Below are 17,963 nucleotides of genomic sequence, written 5' to 3'. Positions count from 1 at the left end.
ACGGCAGGACTCTTTGGTACTACTGTCTCTCCCGGTGGCTATCGACGTTTGGAACTCCCTTGTTGGTCGAACACACAGCCCATAAGCCTCCGAAGGAAAAACTAGCTATCTCACTTCTGAGCTAGGCTAGGCTAATCCAGTTGGTTGACCGTCGGAACGGTTACTCCTCTACAGAGAAAGTGTTCCTAAACAGGTCATACGCCGAACGTAGTACTTTGTAGAGTTCACGGGTTGTGTACTCGCATTACCTTGTTCGAAACAAGAAATAAGTGGGCTACCTATTTCCACACTATTAGATTTCACAGCCAGCAGTATATTACATCCGTTCTCTTTCTTCGCCTTCTCCCAACTCACGTCTCCTTCTCCTCCACCTCACACCTGACCTCCAACTCACTTTTTCATTGGCTTATGAAAATAAACAAAATGCACAAACGTTATATTTGAATATTTTCTCACAGAAATCAAAAGTAAATTCTTTTACAATATTGCCAGCATTGTGAACATAGTATAGAATAAAACAAAATACATTTCACATCATGTAAATAATTCAACACATGAACTTAACCCATGAAACTCTATTCATTTTGCACAATATCCAATACCAAACATAGTAATAGTTTTACCCTTTTTAGTCCTATGTATTCTATTAATGAACTTATTCTATATATACTATTTATTAATTAATGAACTTTTAATAGTTAGGCCTAATTTCCATAGGGCTACAGATATATATCTTAGCCAGAATGAGCCAGTGGCAGATTACTATTGGGTATGTGGAGAAGGAAGGCTAATGGCGGCATTACCCGCTGATTGGTCAGGAATATGTGCTAGGGTTCGGAATCGGAATAAATATCATGACTTTAAAATACCTCTCCGCACGTTTTAAAGTTTGATTAGTCTAAATAGCTTGAACGCTGTAGGAGGAGTAGCATACCAAAAAATCAAGTAAAGCAGATAACAAGTAAAGCAGAACACAAATCTGAAGCAATAATGACATGTGCAAGAAGGTTTGTACAATTTGCTAGTGTAAAAAAAAGAACAAAATCGCTTCTTCTTTCATTGGCTATGCGCCTTTACGCAAATGTGTCTGTCCACAGACAAATCCAGCAGCTCTTATACTCCACCATGCAAACCACATTCAAAACAAATATTGATGTTTTCTGCTTGGTTATAACAAGCAATTGAGTTATATGCAAAAGTGTTCCAAATGTCTGTAATCGTGATAAATTTGTCCATCTCCACGCGCATGGATCTCGTGCCCTTTTCTGTAGCCCATATACTGTACACACACAGGTGGGGAACAATAAGGTCTAATAGGCTGAAATGGGTAAACTGTTCATAACAGTGCCATTTAGCTGACGCTTTTATCCAAAAGCGACTTACATTGCAGTGAGTGCATACATTTCAGTATATATGGTCCCAGCAGGAATCAAACCCACAACCTAAGCATTGTTAGCACCATGCTCTACCAACTGAGCCACAGAGGACCACATTTTGGGTGGGCCATTTTGGCCATTGTAAGGACCATTTTGAAATTGTAACAACGGTATTATGTTAAAAACAGGGTAAGTCAGGGAAGGAGTGGGACATGGGTTTCACAATGACTTATTTTATTATACAGTGGGCCAGTGGTTAATCGGTTCACGCCACTATCCCAGCGGTGGTCTACCTCAATGGCGCTGCTGGAGGAGACACAAGGTTTGAAGTGCTGCCGAAAGCCACCACAAGGCGGTGACAAGAGCTTTGAAGGATGTTTTTTTAGCAGCTCATGAATTACAGAGTCGAAATGGTTAAAATATCAGGTTATTTTAATGAGGACCAAGCAATGGGACAAACTCCTATCCACTCATAACATTGTCACACATTCTCTTTCAGCACAGACAAGTTTTAGCGCAATCTGACATGAATAAGCCTGAGTCGACTTTAATAATGAAGTTAGGGATTTTCATGCCAGACAGGAGTAAAGATTTTGGGTTTCAGTGGGATTGAGACTGGATAGAAAAATTGTTGTTGAAACAGTTGTTATCATTAAAAACATCATAATACTATGTGAATTTTCAGCAAGGGCAGCCTTCTCTCGTCCACTCAATGTAATAATAATAATAACAATAACAATAATAATAATAATAATGCAATTATTTTGTATAGCGCTTTTCATAATACTCAAAGATACTACATTTCAAACATTTATCATAACTGGCATCATGATTTAATATTTGGCGGATATTAAATAAAAATGTACCAGCCATTGATAACTGACAAATCCACTATTGACAGTTGAAGTTAATTTTTTATACTTTTTGACTAGTCAAACAGCAGAGAGATGCACCACCGCTAGCTGCCTAAACCAGCTAACAGTAAGGGATTGCAGTAGGCCTCCCTAACATTACATGGAAAGAAACTTGCGAGCTGGCCAAGCGGATGGCTCTCTCAACTAGCAGACATTACTTTGTTGCGAACGTATGGCGACTGTATGAATTTTCCAACAGACAAATTCGCTCACCTTCCCCCACTCCACACCTTCCCCCCCTATTTTGTAATCCCGTGCCCATCACCGAAATTTTAAAAGACAGTTTGTTCTGTCAGTATAAATTACAGAACCCCCATCATCCTGATTGCCCCACTTATGGCAGCAGAGATGTTTGTCATGCTTCTGTGATCTGTCTAATGTTAGCCCACGTATGTTGCCATATTACGATGCAGTTGTCATAGAGAACACAAGTCTTTCTGTCTTAGCTCACTCCTTAATATACCGATAGCAACTTGCGCTTTGATATCACACTGGTTAGACTACTCCTAAAACCCATGCTTCCAAGCTGGGTAACCTAAAAATAATTTGAAATCCATAAATGAACACAACCATTTTATTATTTCCGTGATGTAAAATGGAATTGATTACCTGTTTTCTAAAATATGCATAATTTTGCCTACAGTAAAATCAATGTTTGCATGTCAATCTTCTATGAACTAACAGAATTTGTTAAATGAAGAACATTACTGTACTCAGCATTCAAATTGTGTCTCTCAAAGACTGTCTAGTGGCTAGATAAATTGTCACACATTTGTTTTGTTTGGGAAACGATTTGAGCTTGTTGTAAACGGAGCTCAAGGAAGCACACATAGTTTGTAGCCAATTATGATACATGATATGATGGACAGGGTCGAAAAAGAACAGCCAAATACAGACAGTAGGCAACTACAAATGACTTGTTGGATATGGGCAGTAAAACAGTGAATGTAATTTGTTAACAGATGTGAGTTTTATATATAAGGCTATAGCCTACAGAATAATATGAATAAAAGCATGTCAACATGACAGCTTAATGTCCCTCACCTGCCTGTTCGACATTATCCCTTGACTTCTCAGATTTATTCTCATCATTGTAAATGGCATGTAAACATTTTTGATTGATTCATAAAAGCTCTCATTTCAATCATGTGAAATATGTTCAACGTGAACTTGCAGTGCCAGAGTGGAAAATTAATGTCACAAACTGCGCTCTTTGCTTTGTGAGCGTGCTGTGTCCATATAGCCTATAGAAATGCGCGGAATCAACTGAGAAACATTATATCGCTATGAGTTAATTAATATGCAATTTCGCAGACACACTGCCACATATATTTCATGTCTTCACATTTGATGAAGAGTTGATTGATTTATTCAAAATTAAGGTTTATCCAAGGACATAATTTCTCCGACCAGACAATAATATGCCCTTTTCCAAATTGAAACAACAACTCAAAAGCTACTCTTCACATAATTCATCAGGCGGCAATGTTTGTAAACACAAAAAGGCCTCGAAAACACACTGTAAGCATATCCATTCAAATTCCTCCTCAACGATGCCTCCTGGTGGATGTTTTGCCAAGGTTAATTACCTGAAATAAAACATGGTAAATAGTCGTCGCGTGAAGCTTTTAAACTCTGACATACTACCCTGTGGACCTCTGACGACTCGTGTTAATGACATATCCATGTTACAGGACAGCACACAATGATATTATCTTATCATAAAAATGTTAAAGGTACAAGATTGTAAAAAAATAGCACTATACAAACTACTATATATATATACTAGTATATTCCAAGACAAAACACCAGTGCAAAGAAGTCATCACTGAAGCTAATGTGATACTTTTTATAATGTGAAAAAAAATGATTTAGGTCTGCAATATCAATACAATATAGTATAAATATTACAAATTAAGAGGGGTTCACATAAGCAGTATGCAGGTACGCATGCATGGTCAAAATCTGAAAAGCATACTAGAAACATTGTGCACCTAAACTCCTAAAGAAGAATTGTTTTGCCATTTGTTCTGAAGATAAACTACATTGGGCAAGCACATCCAGAGACAGGAGCGACAGCTGTAGGCCTAGGATAGTTTACAATCCCAGCAAACTCTAAGTAGAAGAGTAGTAATATTATTATAGGACCAATACGTTTGACTTCTATAAGTCCCCTCGTCATTGAAACACAAACTGTAGTATAATACAAGGCACAAAAAGCAGAGCTTGCACTGACTGTTGAACTTTGGTTCTATGGAAAATAGAATCGAAGCTTTTAATGGTGAAGCAACACTATTGTCAGTATATGAACTGTTAATGTGTCTGCCATATGTGTGGTTTTAATGTATTATTTAATTTACAATAAATTAATTTAATTTATTGTGCAAACACAATTCTGACTTTTGGGATAGATACACAAATGCATTCTACAGTGCAATGTCTAGGAAATTGTGGCTATTGATAATATGTAATAGTAACTAGAGTCATTTGATCACCTGACGACCACAGTACAATGAAAAAATGGTAAACTAATGCTCTCTGTACTTTTAAAATATATTTATTTTATAATAAATGATAATGCATTATATGTGTGTGTCTCATAGAAAGTGTTAGGGGTATCTATAGGATGTGTGTGTGTGTGTGTGTGTTGTAAACCCTGGCACACAACCACAGCTCTGATGAATATGTCTTTGAGGTCCTATGTTTGGCAGTCAGCATACCCCTCAATAGACCCTAAACAATGGCATCAGAAGGTGCCAAATGGCCAGCACAGGCCTTACATTGGGACCAGCACACATTTCAAACACACCCACCCTCCTGATGACAGGAGAAAGGCATGAAGAGTTTTTGCTCAATTTTAACAACAGAGCAGTAACCAGCTCTGCACAACTGAAGACGAAGGCAGCTTGCTCTCTACCAGGGAGAGGCCCAACCATGAAGCAAGCCCACTAATAATAATAAGAATAAGTATGAGCAATAACAATAGTTGGACTTGCTGAAGCAAGCCCATTAATTCTGATCTACCATGCAACAACGGAACACTGCAACCCATTAAACATTGTTATTGGAACAACAAGAAGAGGCCACATTTTATAGGGATTCCATGAGAAAATCAATGGTTTGAGATCATTGTGTAACACATAAATTGTGATTGTAATGTGATGATATGTAGGTAATTGTCCATGTGTGAGGAGTCCTCCTCATCCTGCTGCTTCCCCTACTCATTGTTTTCCTTATTCTTCTCTTTTAGTTAATTGTCCTCACCTGTGTCTTGTTATTCTGCAAGCTTATAAGCCTGGTTTTTTGCTTCACCTGTCGATCAGTCGTGAACTAATGTTCCATGGATGTACCTGTACCTGTACCTGTACCTGTACCTGTGTCCGTCCGTCCGTCCGTCCGTCCTGTGACGGTTTAAAGTAAAGCTACATTTGAGTTTGGTAACTCTTGAGTCCTGTCTCTCTACACTTGGGTCCACCTTAAGCCATCTGTTACACCATGGACAGGATAGAGTGTGGTGAATGACTGTTTGTATTATTTCTATGTTTTACTATAATGTTTTACCTTATTGTTCTAGCCTGACAAAGAAATGAATGAAGATTAGGCATGAGATCTATTAGCTTAGGGGACAGTTAGTGTAGCCAGGGGCAACTATGTGACTAACCAAGCTATTAGTCAACTTGCTTTGGTGGCCTGCATGGCCAATTCCTCTCTCAATGTCATGCTCCAAGAAAACTGAACAGTGTAAATGTTTATATCCCTACGACCAATAACATAGAATAAGAGTGTGTTATGGTTTGGAAATGTTAGCCCTTATTCAGTGGGAATAATTATACGTGCACATGCAGCTAGAATGAAAGATTGAGTGTGTTGTCATTTGAAATGATCACGCATGTGACAACTGCTTACTCTGGTCCATGATCGAATTAAACTTCTATCAAATGTGCACTGGGAACCGCAAACTCATTCAAACCTGCACTATGGAAAGAAACATTTTCCACTCTGCAAACTGCCAAGACCAAATGAACATGTGGTTTTGGATGGACAGGATTTCTTTGCACTGTGGGTTTCCTACAGTGCTGGTTTCATTGAACAGCGTTTGACTGCTGGTGTTCCAGCCTTAGATAGCATACATGTGATCAATTAGCATTACGTAACATACAATAGAAGCGCTTTATGATTTAGAAATAATAGTATATGGTCCTGGAATGCTGTGTACTGCCCATGATTACACAACACAATTACACTCACACACACTATAAAAATATGTATGGAGCGATTTCGCAACATTAGAGGTTTTTAATGGGGAATAACTTTTAGCCAGACCTGGCAACCCTGCTGTGCGGTAAGCCACAGGCTAAAATGCTGGAAATTAAATCAACACAAGACGTACAGCAAAGTGAGTCTATAAATGCAGATTTGTATGTGATTGTCTCACCGAAGAAAATCCCATTCATAGTGTATTCATTATTAAAAGGCCAAAAATAAAATCACATCTAAAAATTATCATTTGCCTGTACTTTGTGCACACCTCAAATTTGTTTTTTCTTTTTTTTACTACTTTATAGAGGAGGCTTTTCATTTTGTCGTTCATTTGTAATTGTGTGTGTGCAAATCAATAAATAAAATAAAATCACACCTTGTAAGACACTTACTACACTAGTAACTTTACTCATGACTCAAAAAGTACATCCAACTTCTGAGCATAGAGAAGAGAATATTATACTGATAACTTTAAATACAAACAAAACAAAAGTATGAAAAAAATTAAATTCAAATATTTAATTTAATACACAACACTTAATAATCAACCCAATTAACAAGTCTAGACTATTCAGAGACTAAATAACCAAAACTATATTCATGCACTGGCATATCCAGATTATTACAGTTCCCACAACAAACCACATGTCCAACAGACAATTCAACACTTCAGACATTTTACTGGTCAAACACCTCCTTAGAGTAGGGGATCAAATTGAAAACAAATAGTCTCCACGCAACTGTTAGGGCTTTGAATCTAAATACATACTCTTCATTGGCACAAAGAAGGAAATTTGACATATTAATGAGTTAACTCACCCACGAAAAGACTATCCAGGGGCTGACACACTGAGAGAACTTGCCACTGAGCCTTTCAACATTCTGACAGTGAAAGATTATGGAATGTAAACTCCCCCCTGATAAATGATTAACATGCACTGAGAAAATGGTTTTGAGCAAACGCATACGTACAAATACTTTAAAGTGTTGAAACTTTATATTTTAAACTTATAAACTTTCTTTTTATTTTATTATAAACTTTCATAAGAGTATGAAAGTTTCAACACATGATAGTATGTTATGGAAGATTTTGCAACTGAGAATGCTCTTCAGCCAAAAGGGTCATGCCTTTGGCCTGGAGGGCTAACCACATAATTGACCTCCTCCTGTATGTATGACCCCACTGCCATCTCCTTGACCCTCTCCTGACTCTCTTTGACTGGCATCTGAGAGGGAGCAACCACATCGGCTAGAGATATTCCTTCTCCACGGCCTCAGATTCTCACCCTCGGAGTCACACAAACATGCACCCCAGCCAGGTCATTACACAATAACAAACTCATCCCCCTAACTGGCAACCTGGTAGCCTCATAGATCGCCTAACAGAAAGTCTAAGTTTGCTTCCTGGAGTAGTATCAAGTGTCAAATTCGTCATCAAATCATTCAAGTGTCATAAACTGCAGAATGTAAACATAACTGGAGACACTCTTGTCCATTTTGGAGACAGGCCGGACTGATAAATAATTAATGGTAAACATGTCTATTACTATTCTAAGAGGACTGTTTCGCCACAAGAATAACAACGTTTTCAAGCTATATACTGTATTTCGTCATTCACTTGTATTTTGCCCCCAAGGTTAAGTTTGCCATGTAAATATTACAGGTCACAAATTAACTCTGTTAGTAGAATCACCCTGAATTTACGGTGGATGTTTCTCCCCAAGGTTAAAAATGTTTTCAAGCTAAATATTTACCGAAAGGGCCACACCTTGCAATGTCCATGAGCATCAGCCTTTCTTTCTAAAGTTTTTAGCCTAAAACGAAGGATTGTCTGGTTTAATGAGGCAATATATTTATTTGTATTATATCATAGGAGTATGATAACCGTAAAGCCAAGGCTCAAAGTCTGAGGTTAATCGTTTAACAATTAACCTTCCATAGTGTACTTTTAAAGGGGCAATCTGGGATGAAATGTATAAATCACTCATGACCCTAACCCTAACCTTAACCCTTAGTTCAACTATTTTACCCCATCAGAACCCAAAATATAAATTAGTTTTACTCCATTGTATGTAAACAATGCAATTGTAAAACTGTATAGCTTCAAAACATGGTTAAAACTATCATTTTGATCTCATGGATGGTCAGTCCTTGCATCCATACCAATGTTCCCTCTAATTTTTCATGTGTCTGGGCATACACACAAGCTCCCTGAGCACACTGAGGACCACTGTGAGCAACATCTGAAAAAAAGTTGCGCTACGCAGCAACTGGCGGCAAATTCAAATGTGCGTAACGCAGCAACCGGCGGTAGATGCAATGCTGCGTAGCGCAGCATCCGGCACAAATGGGTTAACTCCGCCGCATTGTTGTTAGCTAGCTAACCTGCATGGTGCGTATGGGCAGGGCACATATGCAAGCACTATCAATGCTATGATTGGCTGCGTAGCGTAAGTAAACCGTATCGTATCATTGGCTGGACACCTGTCACTCACTGTGTTACATTGAAAAATGGTACAAAAAACACATTATTGGTCTAATTAATTAGATTAGATTAGGTCTAATATTAGATATTAATTAATACGTTTATGGTGAATTTTATTTTATGCGCTGCATAGATTTTCTTGTGCGCTGAGAATGTGCGAGCAGTGCGCGATTGCGCAGGCGCGCAGCTTAGAGGGAACATTGATCCATACCTGTCATATATGTCTATGTAATTGTCGTAGAATTTAAATAATAGTATTTTGAAATAAAATACCGTTAACCAGAGCTGTTGATTCATTCAGAGACTTTATTCACAGAGAAAGAAGCCGGTTCAGATTTGCAAAGTTGAACACCCGTTCCTGTCTACATACACCAATAACATTCAAGAACTACATTTCGTCATCCAGGGAGCTACTCCCACCTGACCTGGCATCGGTCAGTCTGTTGAAAGATCAATTGGCCCAGGCTGTTTACACAAGCCATCTGTCCTGGCTGTTTACAACTGTGTTAATTATTCATCTATCCCTGGCTGCTAATCCATTGTACTTATTGTATTCATTGTATTCACACCCTCTAGGTGCGAGGACCCCTCTTTTATTGCACTCTTCAAATATTTTAAGACTATCTGTTGTCCTTTGATCTCTTCACTGGGTGTGGGATTGCTAACCCTGCAATTGTCTTTAAATTTACCATATAATTGAGAGTGGTTACCTTTCTCGAACCCCATCCCTCAGCTTTTTACCAAAAAAGTGGTGGGAAGACCACTGTGTTGTTGTTTGTATTCCGGATTGCCCGTTTAATTATAGTATTAGTCTAATTAGTCTACTTATACTCACTTGCCCCTAACCTCATGACTGGATGATCATACTCTGCCCACTCCTCTATTCCACCAGGCCAATTTTTGTTTGGTCAGTCTCACATGGATTCTCTCTGTTGGCACTATCCATACTGTAAAGAAAAACTAAAAAAATCATTGCATTTAATCACTGATGTTTCGGTCAAGACCTTCAGAGTGTGCAGGTAAGCAGTGTTGCATGGCTTTTTTTCTATTCCTCTCTAACTGCACCTGCAGTTAGCTAACCCCCTATTATCAGTTATGCCCACGATCAGCTGTTTTCATTCACTGTTTACATTCATTTGAAAAAGACCAGAAAAATAACGGTAAATTCTCTCCTGCATAACCCCAAGGTATCTGATTACCAACTCTCATAACAATTCATTAACATTTAGCTAAGTTGTGAGTTTTAAAATATATCATGTTTTAAAGTAATGCGGGACTTGCTGTGAATCTTAAAATGTGACATTTGCGACAACTTTTTTTAGTTACTATTTAGTCAACCTCTGTTACAGATAAAAATCACATTTCATCATAGAAAGGTGGGTATTGCTTTCAGTTTGTGAAACCAATTATCATAATGATAAATTGTCATCACACTAACATACCACAAATTACATTTCATATATATATAATATATATATATATATATATATATATAGAGAGAGAGAGAGAGAATTTATATATATATATATATGCACACTATTAATTTCCTATTTTCTGCATAGGTCCATGGAGTGTCGTGGCAGACCCTGTTGGACAGGATCAGTGGCCGGGTGACTCATGGTTGCTGCAGTGGCCCTGCTAAATTACTTGCACCAGAGGATGAGGAAGCTCTGTTGCAGTATTTGCACGCACCATGGGTTCTCCTTGACCAAGGCCCGGCTGCTGTACAGCCATACACCAGAAGAGGCACCCAGGGGAGAGAATCCCACCACTCAGGAAGAAGTGGTGGGAAATGTTCAGGGAGAGGCATGAAGACAGGCTCAGCATGAGGCGGGCTCAGCATATCTTAATCAGGTGGAGAGCAGAGTACACCACGCAGCCGATGGTGGACACCTACTTCCAGCTCTTGGAGAAGACCTTGGAGGAGAGCGGTTTGAGGGAGAAACACAGACAAGTCTATAACTGCGATGAGTCAGGGTTTCAGTTGGACAGGAGCAGGCACAGAGTACTGGTCCCTGAGGGCTGTAGACATCCCTATCACCAGTCACCGGGGACCAGAGACCACATCTCTGTCATGGCCTGCTTAAACACAGCTGGGGATGACATTCCGCCATTTATAATATTTGCAAAAGAATTCGCCAGCGACCCCTACACACAGGGAGGTCCCCCCAGTGCCCTGTATGGAAAGTCACCATCAGGGTACATCGACAAGGAGATGTTCAGGAAGTGGTTCCAGCATTTTGAAACATGTGGTCACGGAGAGCCCTCTCCTTCTGGTCTTTGACACACAGAAAAGTCTCCTGGAGGTGATTGTGGCGGCTAAAAGGGAAGGGCTTATACTTCTTTGCCTTCCACCACATTGCACCTATGTGTTGCAACCGCTGAAAATGTCAGTCTTTGGGCCGCTGAAGGAGTTCTCCAAGGTAACCGGACACCTCAGCCATTTCAAGAACTCAAACTTGATTAGCAGGTATTCCGCTACCCGTACCAGCAGTGCAAGGACCGGCGTGTTGTGGTGGAAGGTTTTAAGAAGTGTGGCATCTTTCCTTTTGACCCATCAGCTCGGGTCACGTTTGATGCCGTCTTGGTTCCTGTCAGGGCCCCGTGCCACCACCACCGCCTCTCCAGGAGACAGCCAAGAGCCATCCACCAGCTTGTCCTCATCTGCAGTCACAGACCTTTCGTCCCATCACCTGTCTGGCAGCACCCGCTAGTGGCGGCAGGGTTGATCCCAGAGGTCCTGGCGAAGACCCTCACTGCCATTCACTAACCATGGCAGAGGGATCTCAGAAGGTATCCTGTGACTGCCAGAGCCATCACTGACGAGGAATAAACAGAACTTATCCTGGAAAGGGCAAGTAGCAGTGGGCAGCCCTCACAAGAGAGAGGGGGCAGGAGAGGGCTGCCATCAACCAAACCATAGATGCCGTCATTGCCTCTGCTGGGACCCTGACAATGGCAACACCACTGTTACGGTTCCCCCTCCTAACCATCCCTCTGGCGCCACCTTGAGGCCCAGACGATTATCGCTGGAGCGTCCAGCTCCCAGTCGACAGCGCACTTGTTTCCTGTCTCCCCTCAGCACACCTGCAAACCATCTGCAATCACCGCCCTATAAGAACCCTGCCTGAACTCCACTCCAGTGCCAGATCGTACTGTGTCCATGATACCTCGTCCTCCCTGGTTTTTCCCTCGTCGACCCTTCCACGGACCTAGCCCCCTTACCGACTACTGGACCTCCCTGCCTCCCGACCATCTGCCTGTCCGACTACCCGTCTGCCTGCCCAACCATCTGCCTGTCCGACTACCCGTCTGCCTGCCTGACCGCCTGCCTGTCCGACTACCCGTCTACCTGCCCGACCTCCTGCCTGTCTGACTGCCCGCTCTCCTGCAGACCCCTGGACCGAACTTCGACTACTCTCTTTGGATTATCCACTTGTCCCCGTTCACTATTACCATTATTAAATACGCCTTCGGGCTCTCTGTGTGCCGTCGTTTGGTTCCTCAGACCTTCTGTGTAACAACCATAGGGGCACCCAGCTGCAGTAGCAGGCTATGTGCCTACTTCCCAGGTCATGCCATCAACACCCCTTAACTCCATTGGTACCACCAACTCCTCCAAGCCACCATCGGTGACTCTTCACACCACCACCACCTAGGAAGACACCACCAACCCTGTCTAAACTCCTCTGGGACCACTGCCTCTCCCACCTCCTGTGTCCATGCCACTGTCACTGTCTCTTCCGGCATGAATCCTACCTCCTGTGAAGGTACAGAAACCTTCAAAGGTAACCACATGACATTGTATAATGAAGTTATCATTCATCTGTTTATGTAATAAATTATGTCTAACAATTTTAACATTTTTAGCCCAGACCACTAGGAAGTCCACCTCGGTAGCTTCCTCCAAAGGTAAGGTGGAAAAGTAGACATTTGTAGCAAGGTGTACTCTACACTTATTCATGTACAAGTAAAAAGTGGTTGTCATGTATGCTTTTTGCCTAACTTGCTCTGTTTAACATGAGTTAACCTTTCCCCTCTGCAACCGAGAATAAAAGATCATCTCCTTCTGCCTCTGCTGCACCACCCATGGTATCACCTTCGTGTACTTAAAGATTTGCTTTTAAATTAAATAAGTTGTTTTTTCTCTTTTTTTCTATTAGACCACAGGCAAGCCACTTCCTCCTCTGCCAAAACCACAGTTTGTAGTCTCTGTGGGGAGCATAACCCCCACAAGAAGAGGTGTGCTGCAACCTCTGCCCGCACTGGTCCCACTGCTGGTGTGTGCAGTGAGCAGATACTTTTAGTACAAAGGGACACTCCATACCCACAAAGAGACAAACTTTACTGGATACATATTCAATCAGACCTAGTAACAGTAACAAGGTTTCCGGGAAAAATCCGGGGGTGCGGTTAGGGTTGGGTTCATGTGTTAATAGAATAGAAATAGTATAGTACATAAATACTTTATTGTCCACACAATGTGGAACATTTCTATTTGCACACTTACAACAGTTTCATTACAGCTGTACAAATTGTGCAAAGTAGAAAATGTGCACAGTGGAAATACATCAACGTACATTATGTGCTTGAAAGCAAAGATTAAAAAAAAAAAAAAAAAAACGTTTTTGGTATCTTGTAGCATTTCCTTGAGGATTTCAAGTTGAGGTAACTGGGTGATAATGGAAATTTACAATGTGAACAAAACCATCTTGACACACACCGAGGGGAAGTGATGTCTAATGCAAAAGTCCATCAACTTAAATAAACAAAACCGTGTGAAACGAAAAAAAGCATTGCATTTGAAAATTGTTGTTTAGGACACACTAGATTTTTTGGTCTTTGGGAGTGTGTGATTGGTTACGCGAGAACACAATAACTGGCTCAAACAGTACACCAGTTTTAAAAAACTATAGGTTTTAGTGATAATAACCAATAACAGGGAAAGCGATCATAAACCTTTAAGTTTGGTACAGTAATAAAAACATGACGTAAAGTTACTGAGCCATCATTGCAGTTCTTCTTCATAAAAAAATGTTTATCAATACCTACATACCTGAGATGAGACACTGATGTTCTTCAACCAGAGGCAAACCGGCATGCTACTACTTTCCCCATCTTAACACTGCTAAGCAATCCCTCTCTCTGAGAAAATCCCCAAGTCACAAATCCTTTTTTGTTCCCTTGGATTCCTAGGCCTTTGGTATGCGAGGGGAGGCCTAGGAGTCCCCCAGTGAAATATGTGGTGGGTCTTGTATTACCCAATCCAAATATGAATATGAACCAATGCCAAAAAAATAAGATATGGGGTGTGCGGGCGCGTCACGGACCCAAACACAGTGTAAGCAGAGAGGTCCACACCAGAATTATAATCAAAGATATTTATTCGGTTAGCGGGGAGAGGGAAGTGATAGAGAGGGTGGGGGTGAGAAGGCGTCGTGTCGTGAAGATAGCAGGGGGGTTCGGTACACGGTGGGTGGTCCTCTTACGTTCCAGGTCGGGGCGGCAGCGGGGTAGTCAGACAGGCGAAGGTTGGCAACGTAGCGGGCTCTCGGACGTTCTCAGGGTCGGGCTTCAAAGGGGGCTCTCCTATGGTCAGGGGTCATACACTGGACAATGGTGACTTGGCTTATTCTCTCTCTCATCAACTGCTCCTTGGTTCGCCGTAGCAACTCCCTCCACTGGGTGCTCCGTTGGCTCCTTTTGTACGGTCTCTGCTGCTCCTGCTGATGCCCTTCAGCTGTGCCTTGACGAGCAGGAACTCCATGTATGGGCATACGGTGATTATCTCCACGGGTTGCAGCTGTGGCCCCTTGGGGCGCAGGAACTCCATACATGGTCCTGCCAAAGACAACACGGGGCAAGAGAGGGACAGCAGAAACAGCAGAGACAAAGCGAGGCGAGATATACACTCCATTTACCACCTTCCCACACTCGCGCATGGGCTTAGGCACGGGGCGGGCGCCACAGCACATTGATATGTTTGCTCACCAGAACTATCTACATATGGTTGTTTCAGCCTGCAAAGATCCTTTTTATCATTGCACGATTCCTAGACTTTTGTTGTTGTTAATTTGGTGGTTTACCCCAGGAAATAACAGAGCAAAGTTATCATAGTCATAGACTTGCATCCACTGGAATCATGCTTTACACTTTCAACATGTGACCCACACTGATACTGGATATGCACCAGCTCTGCCACTGACAAACACACTACAGTGCCTTCGGAAAGTATTCAGACCCCTTTACTTTTTCCACATTTTGTTGTGTTATAGACTCAATTTAAAATTGATTAAATTAAAAGAATTTGCCATCAATCCACACACAATACCCCAGAATGACAGTGAAAACAGGTTTTTAGAAATTTCAGTAAATGTATTCAAATTTAAATACAAGTAGGCTTGGTGGTAAAAACCTGAAGCGGGACATTAGACTACTCTCATATAAGCGTCTCTGTCACAACCATACAGTAGAGGCATGGGACAGAAAATTGTATCTTCTCTACCCAGCCTATATTGCATGAACATTCATAACTTTATTCTATAATCCATAGGTTGCATTATCAAAGCCAAATTACAACTAAAATATTTCCCCCGTTTCTCCACACTGTTGTGCGTTGCTGCTGTGCATATGAGAGAATGCTTGATGACTATTACAAAAAGTGTGACGGTGGACAAGGATATTGTAAAAACACAAGTTGGTCCCTGTTAAGATAACATGATATTTAAACAATTTCCACTCTTCATCTCCCTGTAATTCATGATCTAACCTGCTATCTAATAAACTGTTACATTTAGGAGATATTCTGTAATATGTATAAGTCTATCTAGCACGCTGATTATGCGAAGCTCTGCAATCACAAACAATTTTAATTTGAGTGATTAGTTTGTTACAAGGAGGGAACACAAATGTCAGCGCTGTCATTAATTTCAACCACAGAAGGATGGGTATTTTCAAACATCCTTCACAGCTCTTGCCTCTAAACTATTTGCGATAGCCCACCTCTACAATGACAAAATGTAGCAAAACGTTTTTGGTCTACCTTTCCTGTGTTGGAGACATGCAAATACAAACTAGGCTAATGTAATGGGGCTTATAAAACATGGCACTACTAATCTGGACTGAATCTTTCTAGCAGGTCATTTATAAACATTTGTATATTAAAGATAATGCCCGCTTTAGACGAGGTACTGCAAAATAGTACAAGATATATGTTTTACATACTGTGTTTTGACCCTTGATACTGAAGATCACACAATCTACATCTACTACAACATCCCCCAGCTAATCACAGATAGATAAATAAAAGACAAAAAATATGACATACTGTTTTATTCCTATCTAATTGACATGTCAACACTTAGGATAATTTACAATAACTCCCATAACAAGCTTGTTACTTCAATTGCTCTTTTTATAAACCTAATAATACTTAAATAATTAAAGCACAAGAATTACTGTAAAGTGTGGGATTTGTTGGGTTCCCACTCCCTCCCCAACAACCACTCTCGATAAGTGCATGACATGAATGGATGCACTATGTCAAGGCACTCCTGGTAGAAAGTTGCCCCCAAACATTGATCCCAAAACAGCTTATCCAGATACTCCGTCCTCCCTGGTGTTTCCCCTCGTCGACCCCTCCACGGACCTAGCCCCCTCCCCGACTACTGGACCTCCCGCCTTCCCGAACATCTGCTCGTCTGACTACCCGCCTGCCTGCCGAACCCCTGCTCGCCTGCCTGCCGAACCCCTGCTCGTCTGACTACCCGCCTGCCTGCCGAACACCCCTGCTCGTCCGACTACCCGCCTGCCTGCCGAACCCTGGACCGACCCACGATTACTCTTTTGGATTATCCTTCTCTCCCCTACCCCTTTTCCCCCTCTATTATTAAATACGCCTTCGGGCTAAACCCCCCACCATCTCTGAGCGCCGTCATTTGGTTCCGCTGATGTTCGAGTGTAACATATCCATCCCAATCCTTACAGGCCAAAAGCAAAATAGATATGTAGAATTACCATAAACAATCCCCAAAACCGTACAGAAACACATTCATGTGTTTCTAATATGCTTTAGTGTATTGTTTTTTTCACATGGGGTTTCCTTTTTGGAGTCATAGGCGAGATATGTAGCCTCGCCCCCCCTCAGCGTGCGCTGAAGTTCCTTACACATTACACGCTGCATACCAGAGGCCCCTCTGTGCGCATACCACACTCCCTGCACACTGCATATCTTACCACCCAAACTCCTCCAACCTGCCCTCTGATGCTGCCACCTCACTATCTCATCAACCCCGCACCCCCTTCCCACTACAAACATACAGTAATCCATTCAAATCTAAACATGATAGCAAAAACACAAACCACACTTGCTTTAGAACAAACATTTTCTTTATTATATTTCCAGACAGCTTTTCATGATTTTTCCCCCATTTACTAGTGTGCTGTAAAAGTTGTGGTGGTGGCAACTTCTTCCATTCTCTCTTTTCGGAAAAGTTAATTCAGATTTTATTTGATAGGGTCTTCTGCTTACAAACTCTGTTCTCACCTTATCAGACAGGGCTGGCCAGTCAGCAGGAACTATAGGTGCTGCCTTAGAGGACTTACTAGAGTCCTAGAGGACTTTGCTGTAAGCTATGTTTCAGTGGAGGTAGATGGAGTGGATGGTTGTACATAAACATGGGGCTGGTGTTATGATAGGTGTCCTTTCACTTGCAGGTAAAGTCAAACACAGATGTATATAGTTATATACCCATTGTGTGTGTGTTGCTTAGACATATAACTTATATATTGGTAATAAAAGAGCTAATGCATTGTGCAATTCACAGGGCTCACGTGGTGCAGGCTGTGTTTCAGTGGAGGTAGATGGGGTGGATGTCTCTCCATCTGTAGGTTGTGTTGTACTTAAACATGGGGCTGCTGGTATGATTG

General features: G+C 41.4%; 1 pseudogene across 1 annotated transcript in view; it reads right to left on the bottom strand.

The window, feature by feature from the left end:
• The window catches only part of LOC310824108 (cytochrome P450 3A27-like), a 194,952-nt pseudogene extending 191,603 nt beyond the window's left edge, over nucleotides 1-3,349 (bottom strand). Inside the window, exon 1 of the transcript in view lies at nucleotides 3,335-3,349. The product of the transcript in view is annotated as a cytochrome P450 3A27-like (transcript). The remainder of the gene's footprint in view (nucleotides 1-3,334) is intronic.
• Between the last annotated feature and the right edge of the window lie 14,614 nt (nucleotides 3,350-17,963).

The sequence above is a fragment of the Argentina silus genome (genome assembly GCF_951799395.1).
Source record: "Argentina silus genome assembly, chromosome: Y".
NCBI classification, from domain to species: domain Eukaryota; kingdom Metazoa; phylum Chordata; class Actinopteri; order Argentiniformes; family Argentinidae; genus Argentina; species Argentina silus.
The sequence above is the reverse complement of the archived record's forward strand: the minus strand, read 5'-3'. Positions and strand labels throughout refer to the sequence as shown.